The 15418-nt window shown below is 40.4% G+C and overlaps 1 protein-coding gene across 5 annotated transcripts in view; it reads right to left on the reverse strand.

Moving 5' to 3' along the window:
- HDAC9 (histone deacetylase 9) overlaps positions 1 to 11675 on the reverse strand; it is a 910741-nt gene extending 899066 nt beyond the window's left edge. For all 5 annotated transcript variants that reach the window (XM_025379211.1, XM_025379213.1, XM_025379218.1 and 2 more), the window contains exon 1: positions 11413 to 11675. The gene's annotated coding sequence lies outside the window, so the exon portion shown is untranslated. The remainder of the gene's footprint in view (positions 1 to 11412) is intronic.
- Positions 11676 to 15418: the final 3743 nt, after the last annotated feature.

The following is a 15418-nucleotide window of genomic DNA, read 5'->3' on the forward strand; positions in this document are numbered from 1 at the left end:
TTCAGTACTATTATAAGAATCCAAGGAGAATTGAATATACCCAATACTGAGGTTCAATATGTGTACAATAAGTTCTAATCGAAGTTGCTCTAGCAGAACTACAAATTGCATAAAAGATCTCAGCCACTTGCAGGAAGCAATTCCTGTCCTTCTAAATGACAGTCCTGTTTTATCAATTTCATGGATTTGGCAACAGCCGTGAAACTTGTCATGATGGGATTACATCTTATGTAAGGATTGAATTCTAATGTTGTAATGCCTATGATGCTACTTCATTCTTCTGGACCAGAAAGTGTAACAGGGTAAGATAAGCAAAGAAAACAATTGGAAAAAAAGAATATTCAGACATTTTTCAGATTGTAATAAATTTGAAGTGTGTTTAGACTATCAGTAGACATTAGTACATAACATCAAATATGGGCTAGCAAAGCATAAACACCAGAAATGAAAATGATGATGGTAGTATTAACAATGATAATAATACAGGCTGGGTGCAGTGATGTACTCCTATAATCTCAGTTACTCCAGAGGATCACTTGAGGCGAGAAGTTCAAGACCAGCCTGGTCAACAAAGCAAGATTCCATCTCTAAAAATAAAAATAAAAATAAATTCTAATAAAAAACTAGCCAGGTGTGGTGGTATATGCCTGTAGTCCCAGGTTCTTGGGAGGCTAAGGCAGGAGGTTCAGCTGAGCCCAGGAGTTCAAGGCCGCAGTGAGCTATGATCACACCACTGCATTCTAGCCTGCGTGACAGAGCAAGACCTTGTCTCTAAAAATGACAATAATGATGTAGATAATCCAAGTTAAAATGGTTTATTAGGGGAAAAAAGGATTAAAACAGAAAGACAAGCAAATGCAAGACAACCTGGGTCATTTTAAAAAAAAGGCAAAAGTGGTGTCAGGCTTCTAGCCTAATAAGGAAATGATGAAATACCAAATAGATAGTGAGGCAAGTGAACAGATGACATCCAATGTTGCTGGTCATTTAGGAAAGAATGAAATCAATTTGGTGGACTATACTGCCCTATTTTTATAGTGATGAATTCACTTCATCCATCCAATACAACAAAATTAAATAACAACATCCAATTATAACCAAAAAATATAATAATGTTAGATATGAGAGCAAGTAAGTTTGAGAAAGTACATTTTATCATTTGGGCCTGTGCTGCCCACTAGCCATGTATGACTATGTACTCATTAAAATTAAATAAAACTCAATTCAGGCCATTGGCCACATTTGCTAAATTTCAAAGACCACGTGTGCCTAGTGGCTATGATATTGGAGAGTATAAACAGAATATTTCCATCATCACAGAAAATCTTATTGGACAGCACTGATCTATACAACTGTTAGAAGTGCCCTGTACATGAGATATTAGATCTAAAAGAATACACATACACATACACACACACACACACACACACACAAAGCCAACAAGTCATCCATTCTTTCATTCAGAACATTCATTAGGCATTTCTCATGTGAGAGTTGCTGTGCTAGGCATTCAGAGACCACAGATTAAAACAAAATAGTCCCTGCCCTTGAGGACCTCACAGAGCAATAGGTAATAACAATATATTAATAATCAGTCAATCAGCAAACACTTGTTGGGCATCAACTCTAAGAAATGCACACAGTGCTATGGAAGAAAACAAAACAGTAAGCATACAGTCTCACCTCAAGGAGCTTACAATTTCATTAATGACACACAACACACAGCAAGATGTAAAATGTTTTAAGTGGCCAATTAACATTTGCAACTGTGTATTTCAAACTGAGGTCAATGAGCTTGATGTGAAATATTTTTTTTCCATTTTGGGATTTCATTTGGATGATCATCTAAATATATATATTGTATTCTAATCAGTTTCTGAATAAACGTTTAAAAACTACTGCCACCAAATTTTCATCAGGTTGTTTGCACTTGGTGTTTTCAATCATGCATATACTAAGCGGAGATCAAAGAATAGAAAGTTTGCTAAACAAATAAAGTCTGTTTAGAGAAAAGGTGAGGATGAAGTGAGTCTTTACGGAACACATGGTAGCACAGGCAGACAAAAGTACCTGTACTATAGTGGTTACAATCATCATGAGTGTGAAGATAATGCATGCATCCTATCTCTGTGTAGCTTCTACACAATCTGTTCTCCATTCCAGAAATCTTGGAATACAGTTTACACATTTGATTTAGAATTCGATGACTCCACAATACTAATCACATATTCAAGAGGACAAAAAGATGTTACAGAGGTCTCAGGTGATGTCTCATTACAACTGACTTTGAGGATTATTTGAGGAATTTTGATCATGTGTAAAGTCTGATTACCCTGAGCCATACACAAAGCCTCAAAGTTAATATTGTTTGTTTGGTTTTAATCTACTTATAAAAGGACAATTTCTGTATCTATATTGATATAAAACATAGAAATAGATTAAATAAGAACAGAATCTGAGACTGTATCTTTATACTCTTAAACTAGATACTGGCAATGTAGTTTCAACAATACAGCATCATTTGTCACGGAGTTGATTATTGTTTCTTTTAATTTCATCAATTCTGTTGTTTATATTCAACATTTGTTTGTTGGGTTTGGTTCTGTAATTTATGAAATCTATAAGCAAAAGCATTTATATTTTATGTTCCTATATACTTAAGTAGAATGTTTAATAAAAAATAAACACATTCACACTGTACACACCTGTAGTCTTAGTCAAAACCAGCCCATTCTTCCTGTGGTATTTTATTTGGAGAAGGTGCCCATTAGGAAGCCAAACCTTCTCTGCCCTCCTTTCCATCTAAGTGGTGGGAGACTATGAACCTCTAGCGAGCCACAGGGTAATTGCAGAGACCATAAATACACATGTAAATCATCCTGTGTATTAACTATATTACTATAATTCAAAAATATAAGGATGCTGTTTGGAATAATAAAAATGCAAATTCCTTTAAAAGACTTTCTTAATACAGCAGCCTTTTTATTATGGATTTTCTCAATTAATACTAGAATTTCATTTGTAAGCCTGCAAAAACACAGCCATAACCCTAAACTACTGTAGGAATTCAGAGAAGAATGAGATCTCCGTGTGCTGCAGTAATCAGAGGAAGCATCACAGAAGAGGTGGGACATACATTGGGCCCAGTGAAAAAGTAGGGCAGAGAAGCACAGCTTCCTAATCCCCAACAGAACCCCAGCAGAATGAAAGTCTGATTTTGGCTATGAGATGATCACTCATAGAAACCTGTGCTACATAGTTCTCTTTCTATTGCAAGACGCAGAAATTCAATTTATGGATAATTTATTGCTCACATAACATACCCTTGGAAAAATCAGCTATAGAACTAGACCTAAGAATGACTGGATGCAGGGAATGAAAAACTGAAATGTTCTTATTTCTCTCTCTCTCTCTTTTCTCTCTCTCTCATCTTGACTTTTCTTTACACGTTGATTTATTCTCTCAGGCTGGCTACTCCTTTTTATCCAAAATCAAAGCCACTTGCTAGCTCCAAGTTTAGGATTTAAATCCTTAATGATTTACTGGATGAAAGGCAGGGAGTGGCAACAGTTAAAAATGTAAGGGCAGGCCGGGCGCGGTGGCTCAAGCCTGTAATCCCAGCACTTTGGGAGGCCGAGACGGGCGGATCACGAGGTCAGGAGATCGAGACCATCCCGGTGAACACAGTGAAACCCCGTCTCTACTAAAAATACAAAAAAAAAAAAAAAAAAAACTTAGCCGGGCGAGGTGGCGGGCGCCTGTAGTCCCAGCTACTCGGGAAGGCTGAGGCAGGAGAATGGCGTAAGCCCGGGAGGTGGAGCTTGCAGTGAGCTGAGATCCGGCCACTGCACTCCAGCCTGGGTGACAGAGCAAGACTCCGTCTCAAAAAAAAAAAATGTAAGGGCCTGGCACGGTGGCTCACATTTGTAATCCTAGTGCTTTGGGAGGCCTAAGCAGGAGGATAGTTTGAGGCCAGGAGTACAAGACCACTCTGGGCAATACAGCAAGACCCCTTCTACAAAAAAAAAAAAAAAAATGTTTAAAAATAAACAATAAATAAAAATTAGCCAGGTATGCTGGCATGAGCCTGTAGTCCTAGCTACTTGGGAGGCTGAGACAGAAGGATCACTTGAGCCTAGGAGCTCAAGGTTATACTGAGCTATGATCACACCAGCCTTGGGAGCAGAGCAAAACCCTGCACCAATCAATCAATCAATCAGTCAATGTAATAAAGATAGGCTGGGTCCAGGCTGTGAAAGAACTGGTGTCATGCTAAGAAGTTTGGGCTTTTAAAGTCAAATCTGGCCTAATCTAGCTCAGGAAATCTAAAACCTATATGAAGAAATTAAGTTTATTTAGAGATTTCCTGAGCTACAGTGTGCTCTAGAATAGATTAGTACTGTTGGCCCCAGTCAAGCAAGGGCTGGCTCACAATTTCCCTCTTTGAGAACAGTAATATTCTAGAAGGGTGGACACCTGAACCCAGATGGAGCAATAATAAAACTCCCTTTGCCTGGCCACAGTGGAGTAGTCCATAGGTATGCACCTGATCTAACACAATCCAGTCACACCACTTTCTTGAGGTATTCAGTTTTAAATGTTTACATTTTGGTTCAGATACCCAGAGAAATCTTAACGGCTTCCTCATACTGTGCTGGGATGTAGAGTAAAACTCAGCAAAATTAACAGAAAATAGGTAAGACTTCCTGGGTACAGTGGAGCAGCAAGGGGATCTGGGCCAATGATTCTGATCAATGGAATCAGATCCATTTAAAGAAGATATTTAAGTACATAAAACAGAAGAAAAAAGTAGAATATCTATGAATAGATTTCAGAGGCACCACAGAGTAGAAAGAGGGACTGAGTAATAGAAGAACAAAGGAAGAATGTCTCAATAGACTTTTCAAGATCAAAACAGTGGCATCTACTGAAAAAGCTATAGAAAGAACCCTGTGGCCAAAGAGGCAATGAGAATTCATAATGTTACTTGATTTAATTTAATAGCAGAAATCTACATATAGGAAAGAAAGGAGACACAGTGCTTTTGATTTTAACCAAAATGATAAGTAGAAATAAAAATGCATAGCCTCTACTCCCCATTCTTACTTTTAGATCTGAGAGAGACCTATAATATGTACTTCCTGCTGAGAAAATAAAAGAAGGCATGGTACAGCGCACTCTCTCACTCCTCTCTTTAACCCTCATCTTGCAGTATCCAGTTCTCTCAAGGTGAATGATGGAACCCAACAGCAATTGTAGCACTGACATCCACTTCAATGTGAGTAACAGGCTTTCTCCCTGGAAACTTCACTTACTGCTTTTGAGTATGGGATGTGTACTACAAGACTTTAGGCTCTGGAATCAGACCTGGATTCAAAACCTAATGCCACCCCTAGCTGAACAACCCTTGGCAAAGTATTTAGCCTTTCAAAGTCTCCACACACCTGCCAGGGGAGAAGGGAGGCAGAACTAGGGAAATATAAACTAAACTGCCAGAGTTTGAGATACAAAATAGTTAAAATATGTCTGGCAAAGTGCTTAGAGCACAGGGTATGTTCAATAGTCCCCCAACCCCCTACATAGCACCCCATAGTCACTGGGCCACAAATATAGTACAATGGTCCTTTAGCTCTGCTCCTTTCTATAAAATGAGGGTAGACCACACTGCAGGCCTCCAAGTCACAGCGCTGGTTCCCTGCAAGGATTAGTGGAATCAGTCTCTTAAAAGTCTTTCATGCATGGCATATATTTAGGGACTAATTAAGGCAATACCCAGACTAATGTATGTGTAGTGATTCATCTTTCAAAGGTTTTCTACTCCTTTCTTATCACCACCACTCATAAATGAACCCTCATTACCATTATTCTCCTAAATTCCGGAAGAGTTTTCTCTTCCAAGGAGTCACATGACTTCAGCCACTTTCCAATTCAATCCCATCTCTAGAAGGTTATCATGCCTATCCTGGCCAAAAACTCAAACATTTCATTAAGCAATCATTTTTTCTTCTTTCCCTCAGCAGTGGGCACCTGTCATTCTTTTTCACAAGGGACAATGGGACCCCATTATTATATGTGGAGAATCCTCTCTTTTATGATATGGAGCCCACATTCCACTGTAGAAGCTATATGCCAACAGCGACAGCAGCACTACCTCACAGGACAAATTCTGCAGAGGGATTTGGAGCCTTGTTTCTACTTGAGTGGCTTCAAAGTCAAGTCTGCGGACTATACCAGAGGTTCTTTTAAAAAAAAAAAAAAAATAGGGTTTTTCTGTACTGCCCAGGCTGGAGCATGGTGGCACAATCATGGCTCACTACAGCCTCAAATTCCCAGACTTGTGATCCTCCCACCTCAGCCTTCCAACTAGCTGGGACTTCAGGCACACACCATCATGTCCAGGTAATTTTTTCTGTGTTTTTTTTTTTGTAGCGACAGGGTTGCGCCATGTTGTCCAGGCTGATCTTGAACTCCTGGACTCAAACGATTCATCCACCTTGGCCTGCCAAAGTGCTGGGATTACCGGCATGAGCCACTGTGCCCACCCTATACCAGAGATTCTATGAGCTAGTCAATGTGGTGGACACATCCTAAGCTGACCTCCAAGGAGTCATGCCCTTGTATAGTCTTATGTCACTCTCTCACTATTATATTATAGTATATAAGACTCTTTCTTATCAGACTGGAGCAAGAGAGATTTCCTTGCCAGCTTTAAAAAAAGTAAGCTGCCATGTTGTAACAGTGCCTATGAGAGGGCCACATGGCAAAGAATAACAGCAGCCTCTAAGAGTTAAGGGTAGCCTCTGGCTGACAGCCAGCAAGAAAATGGAAGCCTCAGTTCTAAAGCCATGATGAGATAAATTCTGCCAAAGATAGAAAAAAGCTTGAAAGTGGATCTTTTCCCATTGATCTTCTGTTGAGATTGCAGCCCTAGCCAACACAGGAGATCTCTGGCCAGAGGACCTAGTTAAGCTATGTGTGGACTTCTGAGCAATGAAACTGATATGATAAAGGGGTGTTGTGTTAAGCAGCTAAATTTGTGGAAATGTGTTACACAACAAGAGAAAACAAGGTCAATATCCTCTAATAAATTTATTTGATGCTTATATTAACTAAAGTTAGTTTCCATGACTTGCTACTGAATACCTTGAGTGACACACAGACTATCCAAATCTTACCCTTCTTTCAGTTCCACTTCAAATTCCACTCATCACTGTTGTACTAGAACTAAACCAGTCCACACCCATCTCCTTCTTATCACAGGTTCTGCAGAGATGTGAAGAAAGTACCATTTCCAGCAACCTCAGCGCTCCTCATGCTCACCAGCAACACGTTATACTCTCTCTGGTGCAGCAAACAATAGATAGTAGTTTTCCTCTCTTTGAAGCTCTAAACAAAATTCATCGTAGTAAACAGGAAACCACATCTGAACTTTTTTTCAGTAGTTGATACTTAATGATTTGGATGAGCTCCTATAAACCGTACATTTAGGGAAAGGAAGAGTAAAAATAAATATATTAGCTTAATAGAGAGCTCTTGGTACTGTCTGCTTATTCAAAAATACTTGCATGAGATTACATATTACCATTTTCTACAGAATTACAATGCTTCCTTCTGCAAGCTAGATAATATATTCCACTGTTAATTGTAATAATGCAATATCAGAAGTCTATCACTTTGGCTGTTACAAATCATGTGGGCAATTATCCTAAAAAAATTTCTAGTGGGGTTTGAAGGAGAGGAGATTTGGTGAGATGTAGAAAAAGAACAAGTTTCTGTCCATTTTCTTTTTTAAAAAAGTCTGATTTACTCGGATATGAGGTCTACATGGACAGAAATGACTAGATAATTCCATAAACCTTCTGTTCACTTTGATATCTGTAAGTTCGGCCAAAGACACAGAGCTGATGAGAGAAATGGACATCCCGACACCCAGAATATGATCTCTGACCATTACTGGCTGCCTCTGGAGTGGACACTCCATTACTGTCCCCATCAATACTCTCTCTTCCCAAAAATCAGGTTCTGACTTTTCTTGCTAGTGAGGCTAATGATCCTCAAGCTTGACAACTGTGCTGATAAACTTCAAGGGCTGCTTTGATCAGTAGAGTGGCAGTAGGTAGTTGATAGGGTGAGGCCAGCAGGGGCAGAGAAATATGTGGACTATGGATTGACTGCAAGAACAAATATTCTACAGAGGTGTGTGTGCTTGTTTGTTTATTTCAGCAGTAGCTATTAGAGTCATGGTTCTCTCCCATCAACAGGCCAACAGTATGATCCATCCCCTTATGATTATATTGACTGATTTAAAATCTGATCTGCACATAAAGATGACCACTTTAAAAATCTGGAAATACATAAATTTATGAAGTTATCATAAGATACAGGAGCAGCTTGCTTTCATCATTAAAATACAGGAAATACAGATGTTACACTTAGCTTCACACTGATTCATTATTGTGTAATGTTGGGTATATCAGTGTACCTGCTGCCTCCTTCCTAAAATGAGAACTATATGTCATCCTACCTATCTCTCAAATGTTTTGAGGAATCACCAAAAAGTGTAAGAATTATAATAACAAACTGGGAAACAATTGTATATATCTGCAGATGCATGCAGTAAAAATTAAGTATGATAACTATTGAAAGCAAAAAGCTTCAAGCAGTAAAAGCCCCCACCAACTTAAACAGTAATATAAATTACATTTTAAAACAAAAAAAAACCAATGAAGCAAAAATAAAAAGCCACACTTGGATGTAATAACAAAAAATGTCCATAACTATAATATTTCACTAATGAGAAGGTACAGATGCTACATACAGAAGGATTTTATGATGTCCATATGTTTCTCAAATGACTCTCCTTGTTAGCTATTTCTCCACATCTCTATTTAAGAATAACCTGCACCTTCCCCACTGAGTGTGTACAAATTATAATGTAATATGTTGTAATATTTAAACAAATTCAAAAAAGAAGTAATTCTAATAAAAAGAAAGGAAAGCTACATAAACCTAGATGTAGATATTAATAAAAATCTGAATTCTGGTGTCATTCAAATTAGTTAATTAAATAGGTTTTTATCTGGTCAGCTGGCCTTAACATTCAAAACTCCTAAACCTCAAATAGAGTTCATCCATATCTTAAATATATAATTATTTATATATAGTGGCAATAACTTCATAAAACTCTTTCTACTATAATAACGGTTATAGTTAATTTGGTCACCAATCACAAAAATCTATAACCATGTATAAAATTATCTTTTAATTGCAAAAGAGCTATCATTATTTTTACAGAAGATGGCAGTTTAGTGTGCTAAACACTCTCTAGTCAGAGTGCTGGTCTGACTCTCCAATAAAGACCAGTCCAACAGGCTGAACTGTAGAAGGAAAGAAACAGGAAGATCAAGGTTAAAAAAAAAAAAAAAAAATTCTGTCTCCTACCCATAAACTGGTATTTAATTTAAAACTCTTAACTGCCTTCTGCACAACCTTATGTGCATCTAATCATGTCCATTCTGTAGTAAAGATAATCAATTCACGAGCAGAGCTAAGAAAGCATCTCTCTCCCTCTGGCTGGCAGTTTATGAAAGGTCAGACAGGATTCCCACCTTACATGCCTCTGTTTAATAGCTAAAACATATATGAAAACACTAGCTTTTTCCCACACAGAAAATGGCATATTCTAAGAAAACACTGCTCTTCTTCAAATGTGCCCCATTCAAACGAAATGGATGAGAACAAATTACAAGCAAGTTTTACAACTGACTAAATTACGTTGTTTCGGAAATACAATATTCTTATTAGCCATTTTAAATATAAATGGTTTCCAGAAGGAACATCAGTAATTTGATGTTTGGGGAATTAAATTAGTCCAAACTGGAACAGTGGTTTAAAAGGATAAGGAGGACTAATTATCTGTGGTAAAAGGCAAATAAATTAAACAACAAATTTTCAATCACAATAATTTCCATAATAAATATCAAAAGTACCAAAGAGAAGTTCAAAAGATATCCTTTAAACATGATTTCTAATTTATTAAATGCAACTTATTCTGTGCTGTTGTTAATTACAGGATTAGAAAGATTTCTGGAGCATCGGAAAATAACACCCAGGCCTTTTCAAATGTCAAAAGCTTTTCTTTTGGAAGATTTTAAATTTTTTTTCCTTTAATATGGGTTCTCTATGTATGTACTCCCCTTTTCCAGATTTCAATAGTGCCTGCAAGATTTGAAAACATGACAGCGCTCTGAATACTTGTAATTGCTAAATCTTACTCCTTATGAGAAATCTCAGCACAGCAAGAGTATTTAGTTGTATATGCATTGTTATACCATTTGGGGAGAAAAGAATTAACTCTTCGCTTTCTTTTCGGGTAGAAGTTAAACTTTTTAAGCCTTTCTTACCCTTTTCCCATATTTTACACACACATACACTCCCCACATACATGTAATAATGAATATATGTAGATATCTAATTTCTTACATGATTTCAAAATGCTACAGTTACTTAAAGCTGAAAGTTCCTTTTAGGAGATTACACACACCTCCCTAGAAGAAAAAAACAATTGACAGATCTTCCTGAAATTGGAGCATAGGAGACTCACTAGAGAATTCTCGAAGTCCACATCACAGGAACTACATCCTCAGCTCTCCGTCGCAAGCCACCTCTCCTGACAACCGCGCCTCGGATCTGGAGAGAGCTGGGTCCCGCTCTGTCACATCACAGACACACAGGCCTGACACCAGCACCTCTCACTGCGGACAAGTGGGTGACGGCTTCAAAGCCAAACAAACGCAGCCTGCTAGGCGCTCAGGGAAAGTCCCCGTCCTCTGCTCCTTTTAGTCCCCGCTGTGACACCCTCGTATGGCATCTAATTAGCCAGTTAACCTTAATAAGCTTACGATTCATCACTCTCCTTCCACTAGCCAAGGAACTGCTTTATCTCCCATCCTCCAGCCTCTTGAACTTTTCTTAAAACCCAGGATTCTGATGTATTGACTTAAAACTGAAGTCCCCCAGGAAACATCAAAGGTACCCCCCAATAAGCGTTGCTCCCCTCAAGCAACACGTTGCCAGTACAAACTTTTCATTCATAGCTCGGCTCCAACATAAACTGGGTGTGTTTGGGGGCGGGAGAGAATCACGCCACCGGCCGTTCGCCTCGGTTTGCCAAATGTCAGGGTCTGTACACAAAGATAACCTAGCACCCAACTTCTGACAAAGGTTCCGTTAAACCCACCGGTCTCCGGGCTGCGAGATGAGAGGCAAGTGGCATCAGAGTCCGGAATGAGATGCTGTTAACCTGCGGAACACGAGCAGTGAATACCGCGGCGCATCCTGAGGACCGGTGGCCCCCAATTCCCAGGGCTTTCCTCGAGCACCAGCCGGGGACTCGGCCGTGGTGCCACTCACCTCCGCCCGCTCCTGCTGAGGCTGTCGCGCCCTCCTTCGCTCCGCGCCGGCGACCTCCTAACTTCTCCCCCTTCTCCAAACAGCCATCTTTCGAGGAGGAGAAGAGAATGGTGAGGCAGAAGCAAAAGGGGAATGAAAGTTGACTCGGGGACCGCCGCTGCTCCTCCAGCCGAGATTCACCGGCCGCGGCGGGCACTAGAGGAGGAGACCGCGGAGAGAGCGGCGGGCGCGGCGCGGCCGGCTTGGTGCGCGCTGCGCGATGTGCGGGACGCGCCGCCGCCGCCGCCGCGCGGGGGGAGCTCGTGAGGGCGGCAGCGGGCGGCTGCGAGCTGCGAGCTGAGCGGGTGGCGGCGCGCGGAGGATTTGCTAAAAATAGCACTTCTTGGGGAGGGAAGTGGGGGACGGAGGTGGGAGGAGAGGCTCGGCCGGGAGCCCCAGCGCGGCGGAGGTTGGGCGGGGCTGGGTGGGGAAAGGAGGAAGGACCCACGGCGAGAGCGCGGGCCCAGGCGCTGGAGACCCGCAGGGCGGGCCGGGAGGCGCGGGCCGGAGGGGATTACAGGCGCGGGAACACCTGGGCGCGCGGCCGACGCGCGGGGAAGGACGCGCGGGAGGCAGGAGGGCGGCAAGGGCAGCGCAGGGTGGAGCGGAAGAGAGCTCTGGGCTGCACCAGGGTTTTTTTCCCCCGCAGGGGAAGGACCAGGGAGCGTAAGGCGACTTGGGGTTTCTGAAGCGAGACATGCCTACGCGAGGAGCGGGGTGTTGGTCAGGCGGCGGCCGTGACAGAGAACGGTGCTGGGGAGAAGCCCGGCCGCTGCCTCGCCCTCTCGCGCCCTCCGTGACTCAGGGAGCCCCGGCCGCTCAGGTGCGCGCCGCGCAGCGCCATCCCGCCCCAGCTGAGCGACTTCTTTTTAAGAAGAGGAGGTAGCATTGTGGGGCGGTACCTGGAACATCCACACAGATGCCTGGAGCTTAAAGAATCATTCAAGGGAATTTTAAGAGAAAAAAAAATATGCTACATTTGGGGTTTTTCAAATGGGAAACGTGAGGGAATATGGTGACTGCTGTTGGAAACATGACTTAGGTTTGCCGTGTTTTAAGGCTGAACAGAGAGGACCATTCGCTCTGAAACCAACCCTGAAAGAAGGCAAGCAGAGTTAGAAGGGTCAAGAATTAACGAGGTGATCTCCTTCAGTGGTTAGTATTCTTACCTTGGGGATTTTTTTTCTGCTATAACTGAAGTCTATACTAGCATCACTAGTAGTTGTGGATTCCTTTATGAAGCGTACAACACTAAAATATTTTTTAAGTGTAATCCTAAACATACTTGGCTAAAGCTAACAGTTGATCACTCAAAGAGGCTAATATTTATGGTGTATGTAATTTGACCGTCAAACGAATTAAAGCTGGTGTCTCTGCTTTTATATTTATGGTTTTCCTCTACGTCAGCTAAAACACAGCTAACTCATAGATGAATTACATGGACGGAAAGAGCAAGAAAGACCTAACCCAGTGCCCTCATTTTCAGAGGAGAGAACTGGGATCCATGGGAGTAGTGTGATTTGCCCAAGGTCTCACAGTGGCAGAGTTCAGATTAAAATTTACGATTAGGGCCTAGGTCCAGTAGCTCAAGCCTATAATATAACCCCAGTACTTTGGGGAGCCGAGGCTGGAGGATTGCTCGAGCCCAGGAGTTCGAAACCACCCTGGGCAACAAAGTGAAACCCCCGTTTCAAACAAACAAACAAACAAACAAAAACCTCAGGAATAAAGCCAGACTACCAATTTCATAATAGCAAGATAACTCGAGAAAAGGAGTGGTATGGTATCTGTACTTTTAAAATAGTTAAGCCTTCTTAGGAGGATAAAAGTGTATGACTGCTAGATTTATCCCTCCCTTTGCCCTAATCAAGAATTCACACTGCAGGAGTGGTCGGCTAGCTTTAAATAAAAATTTAAAAATAAAAAATAATAAAGGTCGTACTACAAAGGCTGTTGGTGCTACAGCTTCTGCTTAACTTTCTGTCCACACTGAGGATTCTGTTCATTAGCATGATGAATCTTAGTAATGGGTTCTCATTTCATGGAGGAAATTGATGGTATTGACTCAAGTAGAGATATTTCTGATTTGTATATATGCCAGATATAACTATCTCATGACCTTTCACCCTTTACCTTTCAAAATGAAGAAATGGTGAAGTGTCCAGCCTTTAAGTTTTTGGAGGTTTTGGGGTTTTGTTTTTGGTTTTTGTGGGGATTTTTTGTTTTGTTTTGTATTTTGAGACAGGGTCTTGCTCTGTCACCCAGGCTGGAGTGCAGCTGCACCATCCGGGCTCACTCCAGCCTTGACCTGGGCTCAAGTGATCCTCTAGCCTCCCAAGTAGTATCTGGGACTAACTTTTTTAGAGATGAGGCCTTACTCATCTGGCTCACCTGGCTGAGGTAATGTTGATCAGGTTTCTCCACTGTAAATTTACTCTTTTTTTCCCCTTTACATACTATATTCTCTGAGAGGACGTCATTATGTGCAGCCCACACTTAAGGAGTAGAGCTATGGCCTCTTCTTTTAGGGCAGAGTATAGTGCCTAGGCTGATTTTTTTTTTTTTTTTTTTTTTTTTTTAATGATTCTGTTTGCCTACCATTGACTTTAAAGGAACTCTCTCTGTTGTCTCTCAAGAAACCTTTCATGTAAAGTATGGTTGAAGCACATAAAAGGAAATGTCCCTGGGATTTCACTGGGCATCTAAAACAGATTTTGTGTAATAAAGATGTATGTGGCAAAATTTGAATTGAAACTTACTTTCACCTTTTATGGTGGTGATACCATGCATAGTTAACCTTCACTTAAGTCTAATTATTTAAGTATCCCATGTGCAGGTCATTTCACAAATGGGAGCAGTCCTCCTCATCATTCTGCTAGATATTTGAATGCTGACATTGAGTAAGATACATGCTGGGTGCTACTAGAGACTCAAATATTTTAAATTATGACTTACTTGAAAAGATAATTTATCTTAAAAGTTTTGGTTGGGTTGGCATGTTCTCTGTTCAAACCTATATTGTTGCATATATGACACTATATTATAATTTTTTCCTGGTTTTAGTCTCTTGTCAGCTGAGCTCTAAGAGGACAAAGATTACTCATTCACTTTTTTGTAGTTTTTTAATAGACTATTTTTCCAACAGTTTCAGATTTACAGAGAAATTCAGAAGATAGTACAGTGAGCCTTGAGCAACACAGTGATTAGGAGAGCAGACCCCCTGCAAAGTTGAAAATCCACATATAACTTTTGACTCTTTAAAAACTACTAGTAGCCTACTGCTGACCAGAAGCCTTCTCAAAACATTAACAATTAACACACATTTTGTATGCTATATGTATTATATACTGTAGTCAAACAAAGTAGAGAAAAGAACATTTTATTATGAAAATCATAAGAAAATATATTTATTATTCATTAAGTGGAAGTGAATCATCATAAATGTCTTCATCCTCTTCATCTTCATGCTGAATAGGCTGAGGAGGAAGAGGAAGAGGAAAGGTTCATCTTGTGTCTCAAGGGTGGTCAAGGTGAAAGAAAATGTGCATATAAGTGTATCCATGTAGTTCAAACCTGTGTTATTCAATGGTCAACTGTATAGAGAACAATACATACACACACACACACACACACACACACAATTTCTCCTGCTATTGTCATCTTTCTTTAGTATGATACATTTTCTACAGTTACTGAACTGGTATTGGTAAATTATTAACTGAGGTCCATAGTTTATCAGAGTTTTTTTTTTAGCTTTTACTAATCTGCTTTTTGTGTTTAAGGATCCCATCTAGGAGACCACAATATATTTAGTGATCACGTCTTTTTAGGCTTCTGGCTATGGCACTTCCTCAGACTTTCCTTGTTTTTTATGACCTTGACAGTTTTGAGGAATTCCAGTCAGATATATTGTAGGATACCCCTCTGTAGTAATTTGTCTAATGTTTTTCTCATGGTAAAAATAAAG

The sequence above is a fragment of the Theropithecus gelada genome, chromosome 3 (genome assembly GCF_003255815.1).
Source record: "Theropithecus gelada isolate Dixy chromosome 3, Tgel_1.0, whole genome shotgun sequence".
NCBI lineage: Eukaryota > Metazoa > Chordata > Mammalia > Primates > Cercopithecidae > Theropithecus > Theropithecus gelada.